Below are 25000 nucleotides of genomic sequence, written 5' to 3' on the forward strand. Positions count from 1 at the left end.
TCACCTCTGACAGCTCGTTCCATACGACCACCACCTTAAGAATAAGGGGTAAGCCATTTAGAACGGAGACTAGGAAACACTTTTTCTCGCAGAGAGTGGTGAGTCTGTGGAATTCTCTGCCTCAGAGGGCGGTGGAGGCAGGTTCTCTGGATGCTTTCAAGAGAGAGCTAGGTAGGGCTCTTAAAGTTAGTGGAGTCAGGGGATATCTGGAGAAGGCAGGAACGGGGTACTGATTGGGGATGATCAGCCATGATCACATTGAATGGCGGTGCTGGCTCGAAGGGCCGAATGGCCTCTACTCCTGCACCTGTTGTCTAACGTCTCAGAGCCTCAAGGAAGGTTGAAGGAGACGATGAGGGTCTGAGCCTAAATGAACCAGTACAGGACTTTTTCTCACAGAGAGTGGTGAGTCTGTGGAATTCTCTGCCTCAGAGGGCGGTGGAGGCCGGTTCTCTGGATGCTTTCAAGAGAGAGCTAGATAGGGCTCTTAAAGATAGCGGAGTCAGGGGATATGGGGAGAAGGCAAGAATGGGGATGATCAGCCATGATCACATTGAATGGCGGTGCTGGCTCGATGGGCCGAATGGCCTCTACTCCTGCACCTATTGTCTGTTGTCTTCTGTGTGAAAACATTAGATCTAAGAGAACTATAACGTGGAAACAGGCCCTTTGACCCATCCAGTCCGCGCCAACCAGTACACTAGCACTATCCTACACACACTAGGGACAATTTACAAATTTTTACCAAAGCCAATTAACCTACAAACCTGTACGTCTTTGGAGTGTGGGAGGAAACCGGAGCACCCGGAGAAAACCCACGCAGTTCACGGTGGACCAAAGGCCTGGTACCGCGCTGCGTATCACGCTGCGTATCTTTTGATCAATAAAACAAAATACTTGACTATCTCTCCTAATCTGTTACATTTAAAGAAACCTGCCGAATGTAGACACAAAATGCTGGAGTAACTCAGCGGGACCGGCAGCATCTCTGGAGAGAAGGACTCGGTCTGAAGAAGGGTCTCGACCCGAAACGTCTCCCATTCTTCTCTCCAGAGATGCTGCCTGTCCCGCTGAGTTACTCCAGCATTACATCGGGGAGACTAAGCGTAGGTTGGGCGATCGTTTCGCCGAACACCTCCGCTCACAGTCCGCAATAACCAACCTGACCTCCCGGTGGCTCAGCACTTCAACTCCCCCTCCCATTCTCAATCCGACCTCTCTGTCCTGGGTCTCCTCCATTGCCAGAGTGAGCAACAGCGGAAATTGGAGGAACAGCACCTCATATTCCGCCTGGGCTGCTTGCATCCTGATGGCATGAATGTTGAATTCTCCCAATTTTGTTAGCCCTTGCTGTCTCCTCCCCTTCCTTAACCCTCTAGCTGTCTCCTCCCATCCCCCCCGCCCTCGGGCTCCTCCTCCTCCCCTTTTCCTTCCTTCTCCCCCATCAGTTTGAAGAAGGGTTTCGGCCCGAAACGTCGCTTATTTCCTTCGCTCCATAGATGCTGCTGCACCCGCTGAGTTTCTCCAGCAATTTTGTGTACCTTCGATCTTCCAGCATCTGTGCAGTTCCTTCTTGAACAACATGCTGCCTGTCCCGCTGAGTTACTCCAGCATTTTGTGTCTATCTTCGGTGTAAACCAGCATCTGCAGTTCCTTCCCACATATTTTGTTTGTTACTGGTGGAGTAACACTGCACGCACTCTACTGGGCTGGAGCGAGGAAATCCAATGTTTAATATCTGGAGATGACGTTCCCTGTGTCTGTGGCATTCTGCTTCAGATTAAGCTGTGCTGCTTAATCCTGGGCGGATCAGTTCCACACTGCCTGATCCGGAACACTACAGCTGTTTACTTCCGAATAGCATTTGCAGAAGAGATTTTCCATCAGTCCCGGACATTCACCCACCTTAAGGGCCTGTCCCACCTGGGGCGTCATTTACGCAATTGACGCACGAGTCATCGTGCATCCGCACAGCCGTCTGGAGCGCGTGACGTAATTTGAAGACGGACACAAAATGCTGGAGTAACTCAGCGGGACCGGCAGCATCACTGGAGAGAAGAAATGGGTGACGTTTCGGGTCGAGATTCTTCATCAGTCTGAAGAAGGGTCTCGACCCGAAATGTCACCCATTGCTTCTCACCACAGATGCTGCCTGTCCCGCTGAGTTATGGTGCCAGCACTCTGTGGAACGTCACCTAGGCAACGTTCGGGCCACAGATCCTGCTGGACCCGCTTCAGATGGTCAGCAGCAAATAGGGAGCGAAGGAAAAAGGCAACGTTGCAGGCCGAAATCTATAGATGGAAATAGGCACCCACTGAGGCCTCCAGCACTCTGTGAAATAGGCCTATCCATGTTCTCCACAGGGCTGCCTGACCCGGAAGGGTTTCCAGCACTCTGTGAAACGTTGCCTATTTCCTTAGCTCCATAGATGCTGCTGCACCCGCTGAGTTACTCCAGCACTCTGTGAAACGTCACCTATCCATGTTCTCCACAGATGCTGCCTGACCCGCTGAGTTACTCCAGCACCTCGTGTCTATCTGGGTGTGGGTGGTCTGGCTATTGCTGGCTGGAGTGATGCCCTATGATACTATTCCAGCACAAACAGCGTTGGTTTTTGAACGACACAAAAGCTGAGGCTGTGACACCTCTAGTGTACAATTGCGCTATCATCTGCCGCCTATAAATAGAACCTCTTACCAACCATCAGATTCCCAAGACTCATTCACAATCAGTAGCGTGAAATCTAATTGCTAGTTGCTGAGTTTTATCAATGCATTGGTGAGAGGTGGGGTGTGAGTTTATGTAGCTGGGATATTTAGTTGGGTGGAGGGAAGGAAGAAGGTCTCCCCATACATTAGTTTAGTTTAGAGACACAGCGCGGAAACAGGCCCTTCGGCCCACCGAGTCCGTGCTGGCCGTCACTAATGCTATCCCACACACTAGGGACAATTTACAATTTTATCCAAGCCAGTTAGCCTACAAACCTGCACGTCTTTGGAGTGTGGGAGGAAATCAGAGAACCCGGATGAAACTCACGGGGGAACGTGCAAACTCCGCACAGACAGCACCCGTACCCGGATCTCTGGCGCTGTGAGGCAGCAACTCTACCTGGCCTCATCCACTGTGTGTTTGCAGGTTCTCCCTGTGAATGCACAGGTCCCCCCCCCCCCAAATGACCGCAAGACACAGGAGCAGGATTAGGCCATTCAGCCCATCGAGGCCACTGTATCATTCAATCATGGCTGATCTATTTTTCCTCACAACTCCATTCTCCCGTCTATTAGTTTAGTGTAGACATACAACTCGAAAACAGGCCCTTCAGCCCACCGAGTCCGCTCACTAATCCTATCCCACACACACACTAGGGACAATTTACAATTTTACCAAGGCCAATTAACCTACAAACCTGTACGTCTTTGTAGTGTGGGAAGAAACTGGAGCAATCCCACGCTGGTCACGGGGAGAACGTGCAAACTCCGTACAGACAGCACCCGTGGTCGGGATCGAACCTGCATTTCGCTGTAAGACAGCAACTCTACCGCTGCACCACCGTGCCACCAGGGCTTTTGTCCTCATTGAAGATTGATGAGAATGGCCTCCTCGGTGCCAAACAAATATCTGATGCTCTGCAGTCGTGTGTCTTGCATTCCCTGGAGCCCAGGCGATTAGAGTATGACCTAAATGTGTAAGATGATTAAAATAGGTGTAAGGTAGATGGAGAGGAAATACTCTCCTTGCTTTACAGAAGTCTAGGGCCCTAGGACGTAATTGAGACAATTAGAGCAAGTTCACCCAAGGTCTGTCACAGCCGAATATCTTCGTGACAGACACTAAAACCAGAAGTGGTGGGGACACTCGGCAGAACCTGCGGAGAGTGAAGCTGCCACACCTGTCCAGGTGAAGACCTCCCCAACCAGATCTCATCCTTCTGATGAAAGGGGTCTTTCATCTGAAACTCTGTTACTTATTCCCAGTCTTTGGTAGACAAAAATGCTGGAGAAACTCAGCGGGTGCAGCAGCATCTATGGAGCGAAGGAAATAGGCAACGTTTCGGGCCGAAACCCTGAAGGAAATAGGCAACGTTTCGGGCCGAAACACTGAAGGAAATAGGCAACGTTTCGGGCCGAAACCCGGAAGGAAATAGGCAACGTTTCGGGCCGAAACCCGGAAGGAAATAGGCAACGTTTCGGGCCGAAACCCTGAAGGAAATAGGCAACGTTTCGGGCCGAAACCCTGAAGGAAATAGGCAACGTTTCGGGCCGAAACCCTCAAGGAAATGGGCAACGTTTCGGGCCGAAACCCTGAAGGAAATAGGCAACGTTTCGGGCCGAAACCCTGAAGGAAATAGGCAACGTTTCGGGCCGAAACCCTTCTGGGTTTCGGCCAGAAACGTTGCCTATTTCCTTCGCTCCATAGATGCTGCTGCACCCGCTGAGTTTCTCCAGCATTTTTGTGTACCTTCGATTTTCCAGCATCTGCAGTTCCTTCTTAAACTGTTTGTCTTCCCCTATTTATTTCAGCTTTTAAACATCTGCTGTGTTTATTCTATTGATTTTCACATTTGCCCAGAATTAAACCATTCGGTCCATCAGTCTACTCCACCATTCAATCATGGCTGATCTATCTTTCCCTCTCAACCCCATTCTACTGCCTTCTCCCCATAACCCCACAACACCTGTATTTTGCTGTTTTAATTTGAGGTTGTTGTGGGGAGGGGCAGGGGTTTGTCTGTGGAAGATTCTGTTACTAAGATAAATATGCCATTGATGCATGGAAACAGGCCCTTCAGCCCGACTCATCCATGCTGGCCAATATGCTGCATCTAAGCCAGTCTCATTTGACCATATTTGCTGAGTGGCTGATTATTGGATGAGCTGGACAGAGGGGGAAGGGAACATTGAAGAGGAGACAGACACAGAATGCTTGAGTAACTCAGCGGGACAGGCAGCATCTTTGGAGAGAAGGAATGGATGATGTTTCGGGTCAAGACCCTTCTTCAGACTGAGAATCGGGGGAGAGGGAGACATAGAGATATGGAAGGATAAGGTGCAGTTGTACAGGGTCTTGGTGAGACCACACCTGGAGTATTGCATACAGTTTTGGTCTCCAAATCTGAGGAAGGACATTATTGCCATAGAGGGAGTGCAGAGAAGGTTCACCAGACTGATTCCTGGGATGTCAGGACTGTCTTATGAAGAAAGACTGGATAGACTTGGTTTATTCTCTCTAGAATTTAGGAGATTGAGAGGGGATCTTATAGAAACTTACAAAATTCTTAAGGGGTTGGACAGGTTAGATGCAGGAAGATTGTTCCCGATGTTGGGGAAGTCCAGGACAAGGGGTCACAGCTTAAGGATAAGGGGGAAATCCTTTAAAACCGAGATGAGAAGAACTTTTTTCACACAGAGAGAGGTGAATCTCTGGAACTCTCTGCCGCAGAGGGTAGTCGAGGCCACAGTTCATTGGCTATATTTAAGAGGGAGTTAGATGTGGCCCTTGTGGCTAAGGGGATCAGGGGGTGTGGAGAGAAGGCAGGTACGGGATACTGAGTTGGATGATCAGCCATGATCATATTGAATGGCGGTGCAGGCTCGAAGGGCCGAATGGCCTCTACTCCTGCACCTAATTTCTATGTTTCTATGTGAACCAAACTGAACTGATGGGCTCCATACACCCACCACCCTTTGTGTGGAAAAAGTTACCCCTCAAACTCCTATTAAATCTTCTCCCCTTCACCTTGAACCCCTGTCCTCTGGTCCTCGATTCCCCTACTCTGGGCAAGAGACTGCGTGCATCTACCCGATCTAATGTTCCCCATGTTGGGGGAGTCCAGAACCAGGGGCCACACACACAGTTTAAGAATAAGGAGTAAGCCATTTAGAACGGAGACGAGGAAACACTTTTTCTCACAGAGAGTGGTGAGTCTGTGGAAATCTCTGCCTCAGAGGGCGCTGGAGGCAGGTTCTCTGGAGAGAATTCTTTCAAGAGAGAGCTAGATAGGGCTCTTAAAGATAGCGAGAGAGAGTCAGGAGATATGGAGAGAAGGCAGGAACGGGGTACTGATTGTGGATGATCAGCCATGATCACTTTGAATGGCAGTGCTGGCTCGAAGGGCCGAATGGCCTCCTCGTGCACCTATTGTCTATTTCTCTCATGATTTTATACACCTCTATAAGATCACCCCTCATCCTCCTGTGCTCCAAGGAATAGAGACCCAGCCTGCTCAGCCTCTCCCTATAGCTCGCACCCTCTAGCAGAGCGAGGTGGCCATGTTTAGGTATCTCCTAGGTGGACCTTTGACCTGGTCAGCTCACGCTCTTGGCTGTGGTTCTTGTGACTGATGATGATGATGATGTATCATTGCTGACGCAAGCCATGCTCCAGAACCGGTTTAAAATAGACCGGAGTGTCCCAGAGCCCTGGGGAACACCCTTGCTCTGCTAATTCCAGGCCTCATCTGGAAGACAGCCTCCAGCTCCCAGAGACTTCACCTGTGGCAGATTACCAATGCCTATTTATAGACAGAGTCAGTCACAAAATGCTGGAGTAACTCAGCGGGACAGGCAGCATCTCTGGAGAGAAGGAACGGGTGATGTTTCGTGTCGAGACCCTTCTTCAGACTGAGAATCAGGGGAGAGGGAGACACAGAGACATGGAGACATTTTGAGTATAGAAGCTGGGATGTAATGTTAAAATTGTACAAGGCATTGGTGAGACCAAATCTGGAGTATGGTGTACAATTTTGGTCGCCCAATTATAGGAAGCATGTCAACAAAATAGAGAGAGTACAGAGGAGATTTACTAGAATGTTGCCTGGGTTTCAACAACTAAGTTACAGAGATAGGTTGAATAAGTTAGGTCTTTATTCTCTGGAGCGCAGAAGGTTAAGGGGGGACCTGATAGAGGTCTTTAAAATGATGAGAGGGATAGACAGAGTTGATGTGGACAAGCTTTTCCCTTTGAGAATAGGGAAGATTCAAACAAGAGGACATGACTTCAGAATTAAGGGACAGAAGTTTAGGGGTAATATGAGGGGGAACTTCTTTACTCAGAGAGTGGTAGCGGTGTGGAATGAGCTTCCAGTGGAAGTGGTGGAGGCAGGTTCATTGGTATCATTTAAAAATAAATTGGATAGGCATATGGATGAGAAGGGAATGGAGGGTTATGGTACGAGTGCAGGCAGGTGGGACTAAGGGGAAAAAAAATTTGTTCGGCATGGACTTGTAGGGCCGAGATGGCCTGTTTCCGTGCTGTAATTGTTATATGGTATATGGTTATATGGTTATATGGTTCGATACTGACTACGGGCGCTGTCTGTACAGAGTTTGTACATTCTCCCTGTGACCATGTGGGTTTTCTCCAGGTGTTTTGATTTCCTCCCATACTCCAAAGACGTGCATTGTAGGTAGAGATTATAAGAGATTGCTAGGAGCAGTAGTAGGCCATTCGGCCCATCAATTAGATTTAGCTCTTAGGACGAAAGGAATCAAGGGATATGGGGAGAAGGCAGGAACGGGGTACTGATTTTGGATGATCAGCCATGATCATATTGAATGGCGGTGCTGGCTGGAAGGGCCGAATGGCCTACTCCTGCACCTATTTTCTATGTTTCTAAAGCGGAGCACCCAATGGGAGACCCTCGCAGTCACAGGGAGAATGTACAAACTTGATTAGTACGGGTGTCAGGGGTTTCTATGTTTGAGCTTGTCGGGAAGCAAGCCGGCTGATTGGAGACGGGTGTAACATGGCGTGCAAAGAAACTGATTATATTGATCGATGATGTGGGATTCGCCCGAGAGATCAGACTGGAGAGTGTCTGAACACGAACTGTCCACACCAGAGACCAATTAGACCCAGATTGGCTGCTCACAACACAAGCTGGTCTACGGCTGCCAATATCTCCACTAGTGTACACACTCCAGAAAATAAAGGCTTGTCCTCAGGACACTGGTAGGAGGAGGTCACACCAGGGAGAAAAACCCTTCAGCAAGAAAACTAAAGTTCCAAAAACTATTTTATTTTGAATGGGGGTTTTATTTTTCCCCTCATTATAAATGTGGCAGGGTTTGGAGAAGCGTTTTGGCTCTCAGCCATCCAGTTAGTTGTGACTACTTTCCATTGTCAGGGGAAGAGCACTTTGCAGTGAAGATTCATGTGTTTGTGAGACCAAGGGTGAGGAGATAGAAACATAGAAATTAGGTGCAGGAGTAGGCCATTCGGCCCTTCGAGCCTGCACCGCCATTCAATATGATCATGGCTGATCATCGCAACTCGGTATCCCGTACCTGCCTTCTCTCCATACCCCCTGATCCCCTTAGCCACAAGGGCCACATCTAACTCCCTCTTAAATATAGCCAATGAACTGTGGCCTCAACTACCCTCTGTGGCAGAGAGTTCCAGAGATTCACCACTCTCTGTGTGAAAAAAGTTCTCCTCATCTCGGTTTTAAAGGATTTCCCCCTTATCCTTAAGCTGTGACCCCTTGTCCTGGACTTCCCCAACATCGGGAACAATCTTCCTGCATCTAGCCTGTCCAACCCCTTAAGAATTTTGTAAGTTTCTATAAGATCCCCTCTCAATCTCCTAAATTCTAGAGAGTATAAACCAAGTCTATCCCGTCTTTCTTCATATGACAGTCCTGACATCCCAGGAATCAGTCTGGTGAACCTTCTCTGCACTCCCTCTATGGCAATAATGTCCTTCCTCAGATTTGGAGACCAAAACTGCACGCAATACTCCAGGTGTGGTCTCACCAAGACCCTGTACAACTGCAGTAGAACCTCCCTGCTCCTATACTCAAAACCTCTTGCTATGAAAGCCAACATACCATTCGCTTTCTTTACTGCCTGCTGCACCTGCATGCCTACCTTCAATGACTGGTGTACCATGACACCCAGGTCTCGCTGCATCTCCCCCTTTCCCAATCGTCCACCATTTAGATAATAGTCTGCTTTCCCGTTTTTGCCACCAAAATGGATAACCTCACATTAACGGTACGTGGGGAAATCTGAGTACAAGTCATGACATAATTGTTTGTCGGAAGGAACTGCAGATGCTGGTTTACATCGATGATAGACACAAAAAGCTGGAGTAACTCAGCGGGACGGGCGGCATCCCTGGAGAGAAGGAATGGGTGACGGTTCAAATCGTGAACATTTTCGGATCAAGGGATATGGGGGAAAAAGCAGGAACAGCCCACTGATTTTGGATGATCAGCCATGATCATATTGAATGGCGGTGTTGGCTCGAAGGGCAGAATGGCCTCTACTCCTGCACCTATTGTCTATGTTTCTATGTGAGGAAGAGTCTATCTTCACCATTCATTTACCATCAATATCTCTTGTTCCCCTTTTCCCTTACTCTCAATCTGAAGAAATGTCACCCATTCCTTTTCTCCAGAGATGCTGCCTGTCCCGCTGAGTTACTCCAGGTTTTTGAGTCGGTCTTCGGTTTAAACCAGCATCTGCAGTTCCTTCCTACACATACTGTGATAAAATGGCCAACAAGGCATCAAACCTGTTCAAGAAGGAACTGCGGATGCTGGAAGATCGGAGGTACACAAAATTGCTGGAGAAACTCAGCGGGTGCAGCAGCATCTATGGAGCGAAGGAAATAGGCAACGTTTCGGGCCAAAACCTTTCTTCAGACTGATGGGGGGGTGGGGGGGAGAAGGAAGGAAAAAGGGGAGGAGGAGGAGCCCGAGGGCGGGGGGATGGGAGGAGACAGCTCGAGGATTAAGGAAGGGGAGGAGACAGCAAGGGCTAGCAAAATTGGGAGAATTCAACATTCATGCCATCAGGATGCAAGCAGCCCAGGCGGAATATGAGGTGCTGTTCCTCCAATTTCCGGTGTTGCTCACTCTGGCAATGGAGGAGACCCAGGACAGAGAGGTCGGATTGGGAATGGGAGGGGGAGTTGAAGTGCTGAGCCACCGGGAGGTCAGGTTGGTTATTGCGGAAGAAAATAGGCGACGTTTCGGATATTGAATTTCGATCATCAAACTTAATTGGCAAAACTATCTGAGTCACAATTTTCCAATTCCCCATGACCATTGCTACAGTTCCTGTGTTATATTCCATCCCATCTCTCCTTCTCTGTTTATTGTTGGTTTAGTTTGGAGATACTGCATGGAAACGGGCCCTTCAGCCAGCCAAGTCCACATAGACCATCGATCACCCACTCACACTAGTTCTGTTATCCCACTTTTCCATCCACACTGGGGACACCTCACAGAGAACCAATTAACCTACAAACCCGATAATAGACGCAAAATGCTGGAGTAACTCAGCGGGACAGGCAGCATCTCTGGAGAGAAGGAATGGGTGACGTTTTCGGGTCGAGACCCTTCTTCAGACTGAGTGACAGGGTGGAGGGAGACAGAGATATGGAAGGGTGAGGTGTAACAACGAGAGATTAAAGGGGATGAAGTTCAAGGAGAATGTAGATTAGATCATGGTTAGCTGGGGGAAGGTGGCAACGGGCCATTAGAAAGATAAAATTTAATCAAGACAGTCAGACTAATCTGAGAACTAGGATGGGGTAGGGATTATCTTACACCTCACCCTTCCATATCTCTGTCCCCCTCCACCTTGTCTCTCAGTCTGAAGAAGGGTCTTGACCTGAAACATCACCCATTCCTTCTCTCCAGAGATGCTGCCTGTCCCGCTGAGTTACTCCAGCATTTTTGTGTCTATCTTCGGTGTAAACCTGCATCTGCAGTTCCTTCCTACCTTCGAGTTCCTTCGAGCGGTGCTGGCTCGAGGGGCCGAATGGCCTAGTCCTGCACCTATTGTCTATCATCTATTGTCTACCCAGAAACCTGAAGTTTGTTATATAACCATATAACAGTTACAGCACGGAAACAGGCCATCTCGGCCCTTCTAGTCCGTGCCGAACACTTATTCTCACCTAGTCCCATCTGCCTGCACTCAGACCATAACCCTCCATTCCTTTCCTGTCCATATAACTATCCAATTTATTTTTAAATGATAAAATCGAACCTGCCTCCACCACTTCCACTGGAAGCTCATTCCACACCGCTACCACTCTCTGAGTAAAGAAGTTCCCCCTCATGTTACTCCTAAACTTTTGTCCCTTAATTCTCAAATCATGTCCTCTTGTTTGAATCTTCCCTACTCTCAATGGAAAAAGCTTGTCCACATCAACTCTGTCTATCCCTCTCTTCATTTTAAAGACTCGTGTTGCCTCTGCACTGATCACCAGCTGCCATCTCTTTGCCCACTCCCACACCCATTCTCCCCCCCACACACACACACACACACACACACACACACACACACACACACACACACACACACACACACACACCACACACACACACACACACACACACACACACACACACACAAACCTCTGTGCTTTATTTCCCTCCATAAACACCTGAAACAGAAAATAGGTGCAGGAGTAGGCCATTCGGCCCTTCGGTCCTAAAAGGCTTCCCCCTTATCCTTAAACTGTGTGGCCCCTTGTTCTGGACTTCCCCAACATCGGGAACAATAATCTTCCTGCATCTAGCCTGTCCAACCCCTTGTTAGAAACATAGAAAATACGTGCAGGAGTAGGCCATTTGGCCCTTCGAGCCTGCACCGCCATTCAATATGATCATGGCTGATCATCCAACTCAGTATTCCATCCCTGCCTTCTCTCCATACCCCCTGATCCCTTTAGCCACAAGGGCCACATCTAACTCCCTCTTAAATATAGCCAATGAACTGTGTGGCCTCAACTACCTTCTGTGGCAGAGAATTCCACAGATTCACCACTCTCTGTGTGAAAAATGTTTTTCTCATCTCAGTCCTAAAGGATTTCCCCCTTATCCTTAAACTGTGTGGCCCCTTGTCCTGGACTTCCCCAACATCGGGAACAATCTTCCTGCATCCAGCCTGTACAACCCCCTAAGAATTTTGTAAGTTTCTCTAATTTTCTATTGTCCCTCTACCAACACGTGGGCAAAAACGAGAAGCAAAAGGCATCACGACAGCAAGATTCCTTGAACATTTCAGTAAACCGCGACTGTTTGCATTAGCTATCGTTCCATCTGCGTGACTTAATTTTCATAACAAGTCCCTGGTGGGGCATCTTATCAAATGCCATGATATTTCCTTTCCCAAGACACTAGGGACATTTCTCAAGAAATTGGATCAAATTAGTTGAGCATAAATATTCCTCTCCAATTATCCCAGTTTATCCTTGTCTTACAATTTGCTCAGTGACTCCAACCAGGATCGATCCCAGATTGCAATAGGTGCAGGAGTAGGCCATTCGGCCCTTCTAGCCAGCACCGCCATTCAACTGATCATCACCAATCAGTATCCCGTTCCTGCCTTCTCCCCAAATCCCCTGACTGCGAATGGACATTTCAGCTGTTACAGAGTCATTCAGCATGGAAACAGGCCCTTTGGCCCAACTTGCCCATGCCCTATTTACACTAGTCCCACTTTGTATGTTTTTGGCCCAAATCCTTTGTTGGAGCAAATTAGAAGGACACACGGAGTTCAAAATAACAGTTGATTTATTAAAACTGGTACGCAGCAGTGTGTATATAACCTGTGTACATGTGAGTCTGTGTGTGTGTGTGTGTGTGTGTGTGTGTGTACATGTGAGTGTGTGTGTGTGTGTGTGTCTGTGTGTGTGTGTGTGTGTGTGTGTGTGTGTGTGTGTGTGTGTGTGTGTGTGTGTGTGTGTGTGTGTGTGTGTGTGTGTGTGTGTGTGTGTGCGTGTGTGTGAGTGTGTATATAACCTGTGTACATGTGAGTGTGTGTGTGTGTGTGTGTGTGTGTGTGAATCTCTGTGTGTGTGTGAATGAATCTGTGTGTGAGTGTGCATGTAAGTGTGTGTGTGTGTGTGAGTGTGAGTGTGCATGTAAGTGTGTGTGTTATGGGATTTATCAGTTAAAGTTCCCAACTTATTTTGCTGAGCTATGAGTTGAAACCAGATTAAAGTTTGTCTTTTTTTTTTGAAGAGTTCTTTCAGCAACTTAATCTGAGTAATTAATAAGTCAGATCAGGTAATAATTTGTTAAATAAGTAATTATCTGCTTGAATAGAAAAGGAATTGAGTAACATACAAGGCTATTTGTATTATTCAGCGTGTTATAGAAATGAAATATTGGATTTATTCTACATGAATCATTTCCTTTTCAAGCTGAGAGACTTTGGTCTTTAATGGTTTTGTTGATCAGACCCCACTCCACTGTTCTCCTGAGCTGCCTTTCTGCAGTAGAAAGAGATGGAGCTTATTCCTGTGCTTCAGTGCTGAGGTACTGTAGAGTCTAACAAGGTATAGTCTGGGCATTAGTTAAACCAGTGTACAGGTTTAGTTTAGAGATACAGCGTGGAAACAAATCGACCAGCAATCGCCAGAACACTTATGCCCCTGTCCCACTTAGGAAACCTGAACGGAAACCTCTGGAGACTTTGCACCCCACCCAAGGTTTCCGTGCGGTTCCCGGAGGTTGCAGGTGGTTGCCGGAGGTTGCAGGTAGTGGAGACTGACAAAAACCTCCGGGAACCTCACGGAAACCTTGGGTGGGGCGCAAAGTCTCCAGAGGTTTCCGTTCAGGTTTCCTAAGTGGGACGGGGGCATTACACTATCCTGCACACTAGAGACAATTTACAGAAGCCAATTAACCTACAAACCCACACGTCTTTGGAATGTGGGAGAAACCCCAGAGAAAACCCACTCAGTCACTTTACTTTAGTCTTTAGAGATACAACACAGAAATAGCCCTTCACCTCACAAAGTCCCCATCAACCAGCGATCACCTGCACAATAGTTCTACCTTACACACTAGGAACAAACTACAGAGGCCAATTAATCTACAAACCTGCACATCTGTGGAGCGTGGGAGGAAACCGGAGCACCTGGAGAAAACCCACGCAGGTCATGGGGAGAACGTGCAAACTCCATACAGACAGCACCCGTAGTCAGGATTGAACCCGTGTCTCCGCTGTTGTGAGGCAGCAACTCTACCGCTGTGCCACCGTGCTACACTGTCTGGTATGATTCTATGACTAACTAGAAGCTGTCAAAGCTGCGCTTACAGTCCAGCTATACCTGTAGAACATTGAAGATAGACACAAAATGCTGGAGTAACTCAGCGGGACAGGCAGTATCTCTGGGTAGAAGGATCAGCCATGATCATATTGAATGGCGGTGCAGGCTCGAAGGGCCGAATGGCCTACTCCTACACCTAATTTCTATGTTTCTATGAATGGGTGACATTTTGGTGTCGAGACCCTTCTTCTGAAGTCACCCATTCCTTCTCTCCAGAGATGCTGCCTGTCCCGCTGAGTTACTCCAGCATTTTGTGTCTGTCTTCAAGATAAACCAGCATCTGCAGTTCCTTCCTACACATGCAGAGCATTTGTCACTTTCAACCCTGGTTAATGAAACAGGCACGGCAGTGTAAACTTAACGTGAAAACAGTCTGCGAATGGACGCGTTTAGACACGAAATGCTGGAGTAACTCAGCGGGACAGGCAGCATCTCTGGAGAGAAGGAATGGGACATGTTTAACCTATAGCTAGTGCAAGACTGGACATGGACAAGAAAGGTGCAAGGTTCAGAGTCATGTTATGTGGCAGAATCAATAGAGAGTTGTCATGGATGATAGATCAGAGGAGAGATATGGATCCTCGAGACAAGAATAAGCCACTTGTTACATGTATTAGTTCTTGGGATCGGGGATGAACCTGGGATCGAACCTGGGACTTTTAGATCTTCAGTTGAATGCTCTCCCGACGAAACGGCACGGTGGCGCAGCAGTAGAGTTGCTGCTTTAGACACGAGTTCGATCCTGACTACGGCAGCTCTCCACGGAGTTTGCACGTTCTCCCCGTGACCTGCGTGGGTTTTCTCCAGGAGCTCCGGTTTCCTCCCACACTCCAAAGACTTACAGGTTTGTAGGTTAATCAGCTGGGTATAAATGTAAAATTGCCATTAGTGTGTGTAGGATAGAGTTAATGTGCGGGGATCGCTGGTCGATACGGACCCGGTGGGCTGAAGGGCCTGTTGCCGCATTGTATCTCTAAACTAAACTAAACTGATGAGCTATTTCAGCTTTGAAGTATACAGCAAAATAGATAATACTACCGATTACATAAATACAATCAAGCCAGACTCAGCCCAACTTGACCACACTGACCAAATGCCTCATCTGTAGTAGTCCCACCTGCCTGCATTTAGACAATAGACAATAGGTGCAGGAGTAGAGGCCATTCGGCCCTTCCAGCCAGCACCGCCATTCAACGTGATCATGGCTGATCATCCCCAATCAGTACCCCGTTCCTGCCTTCTCTCCATATCCCCTGACTCCGCTATTTTTTAAGAGCCCTATCTAGCTCTCTCTTGAAAGCATCCAGAGAACCGGCCTCCACCGCCCTCTGAGGCAGAGAATTCCACAGACTCACAACTCTCTGTGAGAAAAAGTGTTTCCTCGTCTCCGTTCTAAATGGCTTACTCCTTATTCTTAAACTGTGTGTGTGGCCCCTGGTTCTGGACTCCCCCAACATCGGGAACATGCTTCCTGCCTCTAGTGTGTCCAAGCCCTTAACATAGAAACATAGAAATTAGGTGCAGGAGTAGAGGCCATTCGGCCCTTCGAGCCTGCACCGTCATTCACTATGATCATGGCTGATCATCCAACTCAGTATCCCGTACCTGCCTTCTCTCCATACCCTCTGATCCCCTTAGCCACAGGGGCCACATCTAACTCCCTCTTAAATATAGCCAATGAACTGGCCTTGACTATCCTCTGCGGCAGAGAGTTCCAGAGATTCACCACTCTCTGTGTGAAAAAAGTTCTTCTCATCGCGGTTTTAAAGGATTTCCCCCTTATCTTTAAGCTGTGTGAGCCCTTGTCCTGGACTTCCCCAACATCGGGAGCAATCTTCCTGCATCTAGCCTGTCCAGCCCCTTAAGAATTTTGTAAGTTTCTAATCTTGAAGTTGAAACAATCTTATATGTTTCAATGAGAATCCCTCTCATCCTTCTAAGCTCCAGACCTTCTGAACTTTCCCCCATCAGACCAGAGGCTACTAAATTAATTTCCTTGACAGCCTTGATTTCACTTCCATTCATCCACAAACTATCAGCTTCACATTGATAATCTCAATTAAAAAAAATTATAAATACACCAGACAATGTCTTGTGGCCTTAGATATAGGAAATTGGGATCAAGTGTTGTCCTTGGATTCAGGAGAAGTTAGGGAGCATTGGCATAACTATTGTATTGTATTCAAATGTATTGTCATTGTCTCAATTTGAGACAACTAAATGAATTTCCCTTACAGGCAGTAACATAAAAAAAAATAACACAAAAAAAAAAAAAAAAAAAAAATTAGACAAGGGAACACAATTTCATCCCCATTTTGCAGTCAAACATTCTGACCTGAATTTTCTATCTATATAATCACATCTTCTCATTTATAATGGATCTATAATTAAAACCTCCACCACAGAACCCTCAGGAACTGATCGTTGAGGAGGGAGGGGCAGTAGTATCCGCTCAGATCCGCTGCTGTTGTTTCGTGCAGGTCAACTGAAACCGACCAAGTCGGATGAAGTGGCTGTAGACAGGAGGGACTGAAGCCCAAGGCAGGATTAGTTAGCGTCATCTTTGGAGCTAATTAAAAACACATCTCACTGCTAACAATCCGCTTCCAAAACCAGCAGGGCCACCAGATTCAATTAATTGCTTTTCGTAAAATTCATCTTTACGGAGTCAGCTTTCAATTTATTGTCACGTGTACCGAGGTACAGTGAAAAGCTTTTGTTGCGTGCTAACCAGTCAGCGAAAAGACAATACATGATTACAATCGAGCCAGATGATCACAGTGTACAGATACATGATAAGGGAATAACGTTTAGTGCAAGGTAAAGCCAGTATAGTCCGATCAAGGATAGTCCGAGGGTCACCAATGAGGTAGATAGTAGTTCAGCACTGCTCTCTGGTTGTGGTTGGATGGTTCAGTTGCCTGATAACAGCTGGGAAGAAACTGTCCCTGAATCTGGAGGTGTGTGCGTTTTCACACTTCTGTAGCTTTTGGCTGATGGGGATGGGGAGAAGAGGGAGTGGCCGGGGTGCGACTGGTCATTGATGATGCTGGTGGCCTTGCCGAGGCAGCGTGAGGTGTAGATGGAGTCAATAGAAGGGAGGTTGGTTTGTGCGATGGTCTGGTCTGCGTCCACAATTCGCGGCAATTTCTCTTATCTCTGCCTTAAAAATATCCACTGACTTGGCCTCCAGGCCTCTGTGGCAATGAGTTCCACAGATTCACCACCCTCTGACTAAAGAAATTCTTCCTCACCTCCTTTTGGAAAGAGCGCCCTTTAATTCGGAGGCTGTGACCTCTGGTTGTTCCCGATGTTGGGGAACTCCAGAACTGGGGGTCACAGTTTAAGGATAAGAGGGATGTCTTTTCAGACCGAGATGAGAACATCATTTTTTCACACAGAGAGTGGTGAATCTCTGGAATTCGCTGCCACAGAAGGTAGTTGAGGCCACACAGTTCTTTGGCTATATTTAAGAGGGAGTTAGATGTGGCCCTTGTGGCTAAAGGGATCAGGGGGTATGGAGAGAAGGCAGGGATGGGATACTGAGTTGGATGATCAGCCATGATCATATTGAATGGTGGTGCAGGCTCGAAGGGCCGAATGGCCTACTCCTGCACCTATTTTCTATGTTTCTATCATCCTAGACTTTCCCACCAGTGGAAATATCCTCTCCACATCCACTCTATCCAGGCCTTTCATTATTCTGTAAGTTTCAATGAGGTCCCCCCTCAACCTTCTAAACTCCAGCGAGTACAGACCCAGTGCCGTCAAATGCCCATCATAAGCAAACCCACTCATTCCTGGAATTATACCACAGCATACTTCAATGTACAAAGGAACAGACCAAATCTGTAACCACTGATGATCTCTGCATGTCTGGTTCAATTATTTGAAATTGGATTTCTTACAATAGATTGTCGAGACAGGGGGAAAAAAGCTTTTTTTCTGAAGGACAAATCCATTTTAGGCTGAATTGATCTAACAGTTTCCAGTTTCTACAGCAATATACCACAGAATATTTTAAGCTCCCTGATACCACTGGTTATAGACGTCAACATTATGGAAACAAACCCTTCAGTCCAAATCCTTCATGCCAACCAAATTGCCCCATCTTAGCTCATTTAATTTGCCCATGTTGTGTTCAGATCCGTCTGATTATAGATTTAAGGTGAGGGGGGGGGGGGAAAGATTAAATAGTAATCTGCGGGGCAACATTTTCACACAAAGGGTGGTGGGTGTATGGAACAAGCTGCCAGAGGAGGTAGTTGTGGCTGGGACTATCCCAATGTTTTAGAAGCAATTAGACAGGTACATGGATAAGACAGGTTTGGAGGGATATAGGCCAAACACAGGCAGGTGGGACTAGTGTAGCTGGGACATTAGTTTGGGCAAGTTGGGTTGAAAGGCCCGTTTCAACAATGTATAAGGGTTAGGCCATTTAGAACGGAGATGAGGAAAAACTTTTTCACCCAGAGAGTTGTGAATCTGTCGAATTCTCTGTCAAGTTAACACTATCCTACACACACACACACACACAAGGAACAATTTACAATTTTACCAAGCCAATTAACCTACAAACCTGCACGTCCTTGGAATGTGGGATGAAACCAGAGCACCCAAAGGAAACCCACGCAGGTCACGGGGAGAACGTGCAAACTCCGTACAGGCAGCACCCGTAGTCGGGATCGAACCTGGGTCTCTGGCGCTGTGAGGCAGCAACTCTACCCGCTGCGCCACCGTGCCGCCTGATTTTTTTCCATATATCTTTTTTGTTTCTTCAAGCATTTATTCGATGTTTTTTTAACATCTCCCAAACACCGCATTCTAAATTCTAACCACAGCTTGCGTCAAAATGTTTTGTCGTGTGTCACCTTAAAACTGTGACCTTTGGTGATATAATCTTCCCTGGTTTCTTCATTTAAATCAACAGTCATTTTAACTACTTTTTAAAACCCCCACTACTCTCTTCGATGTGTAAACAACTGCATCTCGTTCCGTCTATCTTTGTCCCTGGTGGCGCACAGCGGTAACGGGATAGCACAGAAACAGGCCCTTCTACCCACCGAGTCCGTGCTGGCCTGCAATCCCCGCACACTTGCACTATCCTACACACACTTGGGACAATTTACAATTCATACCAATCCCAATTAACCTACAAATTGGCACGTCTCTGTGTGGCCCTTGTGGCTAAAGGGATCAGGGGGTATGGAGAGAAGGCAGGGATGGGATACTGAGTTGGATGATCAGCCATGATCATATTGAATGGCGGTGCAGGCTCGAAGGGCCGAATGGCCTACTCCTGCACCTATTTTCTATGTTTCTACGTCTTTGGAGTGTGGGAGGAAACCGGAGCACTTGGTGAAAATCCACGCAGGTCACGGGGAGAACGTGCAAACTCCATACAGACAGCACCCGGAGTCAGGATCGAACCCGGGACTCTGGCGCTGTGAGGCAGCAACTCTACCGCTGTGCCACCGTGCTGGTGGTTTAGTCGTGTTTGATTGTGTCTGATGGAGCTGTCTTGTGAAGTGAGCCTCTGCAAGGAGTTACTCTGCCCTCATCTTCTTGCTTTCCAGTTTTACTCATAATGTTGATGCGAAGACAGAAACATTAAACGGCTCAAGGGAGTGCACATGGAGGTAGGAATTGATTTTAGTTCCTTCCATTGCGGATCTGAGTGTGCATTTCCCTGTTTGTGTGTATAAAAGAGAAAAAATATAGAGGGATGATAAGACTTCATTGCTGTGTCTATGAAAATACAACGACAATTGAGATATAGAGTCGTGGTCATAGTGTGATACAGTGTGGAAATAGGCACTTCGGCCCAACTTGCCCACACCGACCAACATGTCCCATCTACACTAGTCCCACCTGCCTGCATTTGGCCCATATCCCTCCAAACCTGCCCTATCCATGCACCTGTCTACACGATGCGATTTTACCCCCGAATCAAACTCGTAGTGCTTAATCACGGGTATTTTTTGACTCTTGGAAATTTTTCACACTGTTGAAAAAACGTCACGAGTTTCCGCGTTTCCCGAGTACCTGCCGTTAGCGTTACGAGCCGCTACGAGACGTCCATGAGCTCCGACGTACCCGCTACGTACTTACAAGGGGTCAACAGCTTAAGGATAAAGGGGTCACAGCTTAAGGATAAAGGGGAAATCCTTTAAAACCGAGATGAGAAGAACTTTTTTCACACAGAGAGTGGTGAATCTCTGGAACTCTCTGCCACAGAGGGTAGTTGAGGCCAGTTCATTGGCTATATTTAAGAGGGAGTTAGATGTGTCCCTTGTGGCTAAGGGGATCAGGGGGTATGGGGAGAAGGCAGGGATGGGATACTGAGTTGGATGATCAGCCATGATCATATTGAATGGCGGTGCAGGCTCGAAGGGCCGAATGGCCTACTCCTGCACCTAATTTCTATGTTTCTATGTTACCATGTTTGGGTTTTTTTAAACTCGGGAGATCTCTTGGGTAAACTCGTATCGTGGGACAGGGCCATAAATGTTTCTTAAATGGTATTATTATTATTAGTATTGCACTATAGTTGTTATTTATTGAACTTTTATTATTTCTCTCTCACCCCTCCTCCTCCTCGCTATATACAATGTTTACATATTCACATATTCTGTTGTGCTGCAGCAAGTAATAATTTCATTGTCCCATCTGGGACACATGACAAAAAAACACTCTTGACTTGAACTTTGCGAGGCCACAGTTCATTGACTATATTTAAGAGGGAGTTAGATGTGGCCCTTGTGGCTAAAGGGATCAGGGGGTATGGAGAGAAGGCAGGGATGGGATACGGAGTTGGATGATCAGCCATGATCATATTGAATGGCGAATGGTGCAGGCTCGAAGGGCCGAATGGCCTACTCCTGCACCTATTTTCTATATATCTATGTATATTTAAGAGGGAGTTAGATGTGGCCCTTGTGGCTATGGGGATCAGGGGGTATGGAGAGAAGGCAGGGATGGGATACGGAGTTGGATGATCAGCCATGATCATATTGAATGGCGGTGCAGGCTCGAAGGGCCGAATGGCCTCTACTCCTGCACCTATTTTCTATGTTTCTATGTTTCAATTATATGCTGTATGCGTAGGCTGATTGGGTGGAATGATGAGGTATCTGGGGATATTGATAAGTTTGGCTGAAGGATGTGACTTGACTCTGCATGGATGATTGCTAAAGGTTGCCGCTTGACCAGTCCGTGTGAGGACACTTCCAATTCAAGCACGTCTCCTGATGCACTAATGCTCCTGCATGATTGCAATCCAACCAACATACCTCTCGAGTGCTGGCTCCAGGTGCCTGAAGTTGGTGTTTTAATCTTGAAGGTAATTGGGAAAATAGCCCGAGGCAAGAGGAGATTGTTGTTTTGTTTGTAAGCACAGCACATTGTTAAGAACCAACATCTCTTGCCTGAAGGACAGTCAAAGCAGATTTAATAGCTTTCAGAAGGGAATTGGATACATCTGTGAAGGCAATATTTTTGCAGGACTATGGTGAAAATCTTGTAAAGGATAGCCTTTCCAAAGAGTCAGCGCAGTCCAAATGGAGCAGATGACCTCACACTGTGCCATGTGGTGCTAAAACCCTCCCGATGCATAATATACAACAGCAGCACGGTGGCGCAGCTGGCCTTACAGCGCCAGTGACCCAGGTTCGATCCTGACTACGGGTGCTGTCTGTACGGAGTTTGCATGTTCTCCCCGTGACCTGCGTGGGGTTTCTCCGAGATCTTCGGTTTCCTCCCACACTCCAAAGACGTGCAGGTTTGTAGGTTAATTGGCTTGGTGTATGTGCAAATTGGCCCTAGTGTGTGTAGGATAGTGTTAGTGTGCGGGGATCGCTGGTCGGTGCGGACTCGGTGGGCCATTGGGTCTGTATAGAACTAAACTAAACAAGTGCACAAAATCATGAGAGGATTTGAGTATAGGAGCAGGGAGGTTCTACTGCAGTTGTACAGGGTCTTGGTGAGACCACACCTGGAGTATTGCGTACAGTTTTGGTCTCCAAATCTGAGGAAAGACATTATTGCCATAGAGGGAGTGCAGAGAAGGTTCACCAGACTGATTCCTGGGATGTCAGGACTGTCTTATGAAGAAAGACTGGATAGACTTGGTTTATACTCTCCTGAATTTAGGAGATTGAGAGGGGATCTTATAGAAACTTACAAAATTCTTAAGGGGTTGGACAGGCTAGATGCAGGAAGATTGTTCCCGATGTTGAGGAAGTCCAGGACAAGGGGTCACAGCTTAAGGATAAGGGGGAAATCCTTTAAAACCGAGATGAGAAGAACTTTTTTCACACACAGAGTGGTGAATCTCTGGAACTCTCTGCCACAGAGGGTAGTTGAGGCCAGTTCATTGGGTATATTTAAGAGGGAGTTAGATGTGGCCCTTGTGGCTAAGGGGATCAGGGGGTATGGAGAGAAGGCAGGTACGGGATACTGAGTTGGATGATCAGCCATGATCATAGTGAATGGCGGTGCAGGCTCGAAGGGCCGAATGGCCTACTCCTGCACCTATTGTCTCTGTTTCTATGTTTCTATGAATAGATCGGGTAGACGCACAGAGTCTCTTGCCCAGAGCAGTGGAATCAAAAACCAGAGGACATTGTGGTTTGATGTGCAGGAAGGAACTGCAGATGCTGGTTTACACCGAAGATAGACACAAAATGCTGGAGTAACTCAGCGGGACAGGCAGCATCTCTGGAGGGAAGGAATGGGTGATGTTCTGGGTGGAGACCCTTCTTCAGTCTGAGTTGGGGGAGAGGGAAACTGGTGATACTGGGGACTGGACTTTGTGCCTTCCCTCATAGTGGGTACCATTGTGCGGGGATGTTTTTATGTTTTATGTTAATTTCCTCTATTATGTTATGTTGTATTCTTATTAATTACTGCAATGGCAACTTGAATTTCACTGCACCAAGCACCAGTTGGTGTATGTGACAATAAATGAACCTTTGAACCTTCGATATGGAAGGGTTCAAAGAGAATGTAAGGTGTGAAAAGGACAAATCAAAGCAGATGATGATCTAGGAATTCTTACTTGAATCATCGAACGTAAGGATTACATATAGGTTAAATCAGCAGTGCATAGAAACATAGAAAATAGGTGCAGGAGTAGGCCATTCGGCCCTTCGAGCCTGCACCGCCATTCAATATGATCATGGCTGATCATCAAACTCAGTATCCTGTACCTGCCTTCTCTCCATACCCCCTGACCCCTTTAGCCACAAGGGCCACATCTAACTCCCTCTTAAATATAGCCAATGAACTGTGTGGCCTCAACTACTTTCTGTGGCAGAGAATTCCACAGATTCACCACTCTCTGTGTAAAAAATGATTTTCTCATCTCGGTCCTAAAAGATTTCCCTCTTATCCTTAAACTGTGACCCCTTATTTTGGACTTCCCCAACATCGGGAATAATCTTCCTGCATCTAGCCTGTCCAAATCCTTAAAAATTTTGTAAGTTTCTATAAGATCCCCCCTCAATCTTCCTAATTCTAGCGAGTACAAACCGAGTCTATCCCGTCTTTCTTCATATGAAAGTCCTGCCATCCCAGGCAATGTGGGTGTAGGTCAGACTGCCTGACCCGCTGAGTTACCCCAGCATTTGCGGGGTTTTTTTTGTGGCTGAAGCAGCGCTGGATGGCAAACCATTAGTTACTTGAGATGCCATCGAAAAACTGAGATGAGGAAAAACATTTCCAGCCGGAAAGTTGTGAATCTGTGGAATTCTCTGCCACAGAAGGCAGCGGAGGCCAATTCACTGAAATGTACTCGAGAGAGAGAGAGAGTTAGATTGTCTGAGTAGAATCAAGGGATATGGGAAGAAATCAGGAATGGGGTACTGATTCTGGACGATCAGCCATGATCACAGTGAATTAGTACGGAGACGAGGAAACACTTTTTCTTTAGAACTGAGACGAGGAAACACTTTTTCTCACAGAGAGTGGTGAGTGTGGAATTCTCTGCCTCCGAGGGCGGTGGAGGCAGGTTCTCTGGATGCTTTCAAGAGAGAGCTAGATAGGGCTCTTAAAGATAGCGGAGTCAGGGGATATGTGGAGAAGGCAGGAACGGGGTACTGATTGGGGATGATCAGCCATGATCACATTGAATGGCGGTGCTGGCTCCAAATGGCCTCCTCTTGCACCTATGTTCTGTGTTTCTGCGTTACAAAATACAAGGGTAGAGAGATAATCAGAGATAGCTGAGTGAAGGAGGATTGGCTGCATCATCGAGATTTTTGTTTCATCTCCAACCCTGAGCCCTCAGCTGACGTAACTCAGTGTCATCTTCCCTTCTGTGGAGTTAATATTGATTTGATTCCATTTAAAGCTCTTAAAACCCACTCACATCTGTTCCATTTGCAAGATACATATTTCTTTCTGTCAACGCAAAACAGCAGCCACAGTTCGTAGTAATATGAATGGGGGGCAGTGGGTAAGTGCGCTCTTTAATGGAAGATCTTTAATGGAACTGTGGTAGTCAGTCCATTGTACCGACAACGCCCGTGACGATACGCGGTCTTTTCGACACTAAAGGACCTTCAGGTTTTATAGTCGAAGGTCGGCGTAATTGGTACAACCATCATGTCCCTGGATTTCGTGAAATACCGCGTTGGACCCCTGTCCCACTGTACGAGTTCATTCCAAGAACTAATTCTCCCCGAGTTTGCCCTGATTCGAACTGGGAGATTTACGGCAACGGCCACTCGTCGGTACTCGGGGCTCTCGTGGACATTTTTCATCATGTTGAAAAATCTTCACGAGTCTTCCCGTGCTTACCTGCCGTTAGCGAGTCTTCCCGAGTACCTGCCGTTAGCGTTACGAGCCGCTAAGAGACGTCCCCGAGCTCCGGCGTACCCGCCACGTTCAATCTCCGTGCTTAAGGATAAGGGGGAAGTCTTT

General features: G+C 47.2%; 1 protein-coding gene across 3 annotated transcripts in view; it reads left to right on the forward strand.

Moving 5' to 3' along the window:
* Positions 1-25000, forward strand: part of LOC129714350 (adhesion G protein-coupled receptor L1-like) — a 350449-nt gene that overhangs the window by 26146 nt on the left and 299303 nt on the right. For 2 of the 3 annotated variants that reach the window (XM_055663898.1, XM_055663900.1), the window contains exon 3: positions 19654-19716. The exons of the other annotated variant lie outside the window; for it this stretch is intronic. The gene's annotated coding sequence lies outside the window, so the exon portion shown is untranslated. The remainder of the gene's footprint in view (positions 1-19653; positions 19717-25000) is intronic. 3 annotated transcript variants of the gene reach the window in all.

The sequence above is a fragment of the Leucoraja erinacea genome, chromosome 39, assembly GCF_028641065.1.
Source record: "Leucoraja erinacea ecotype New England chromosome 39, Leri_hhj_1, whole genome shotgun sequence".
Lineage (NCBI taxonomy): Eukaryota > Metazoa > Chordata > Chondrichthyes > Rajiformes > Rajidae > Leucoraja > Leucoraja erinaceus.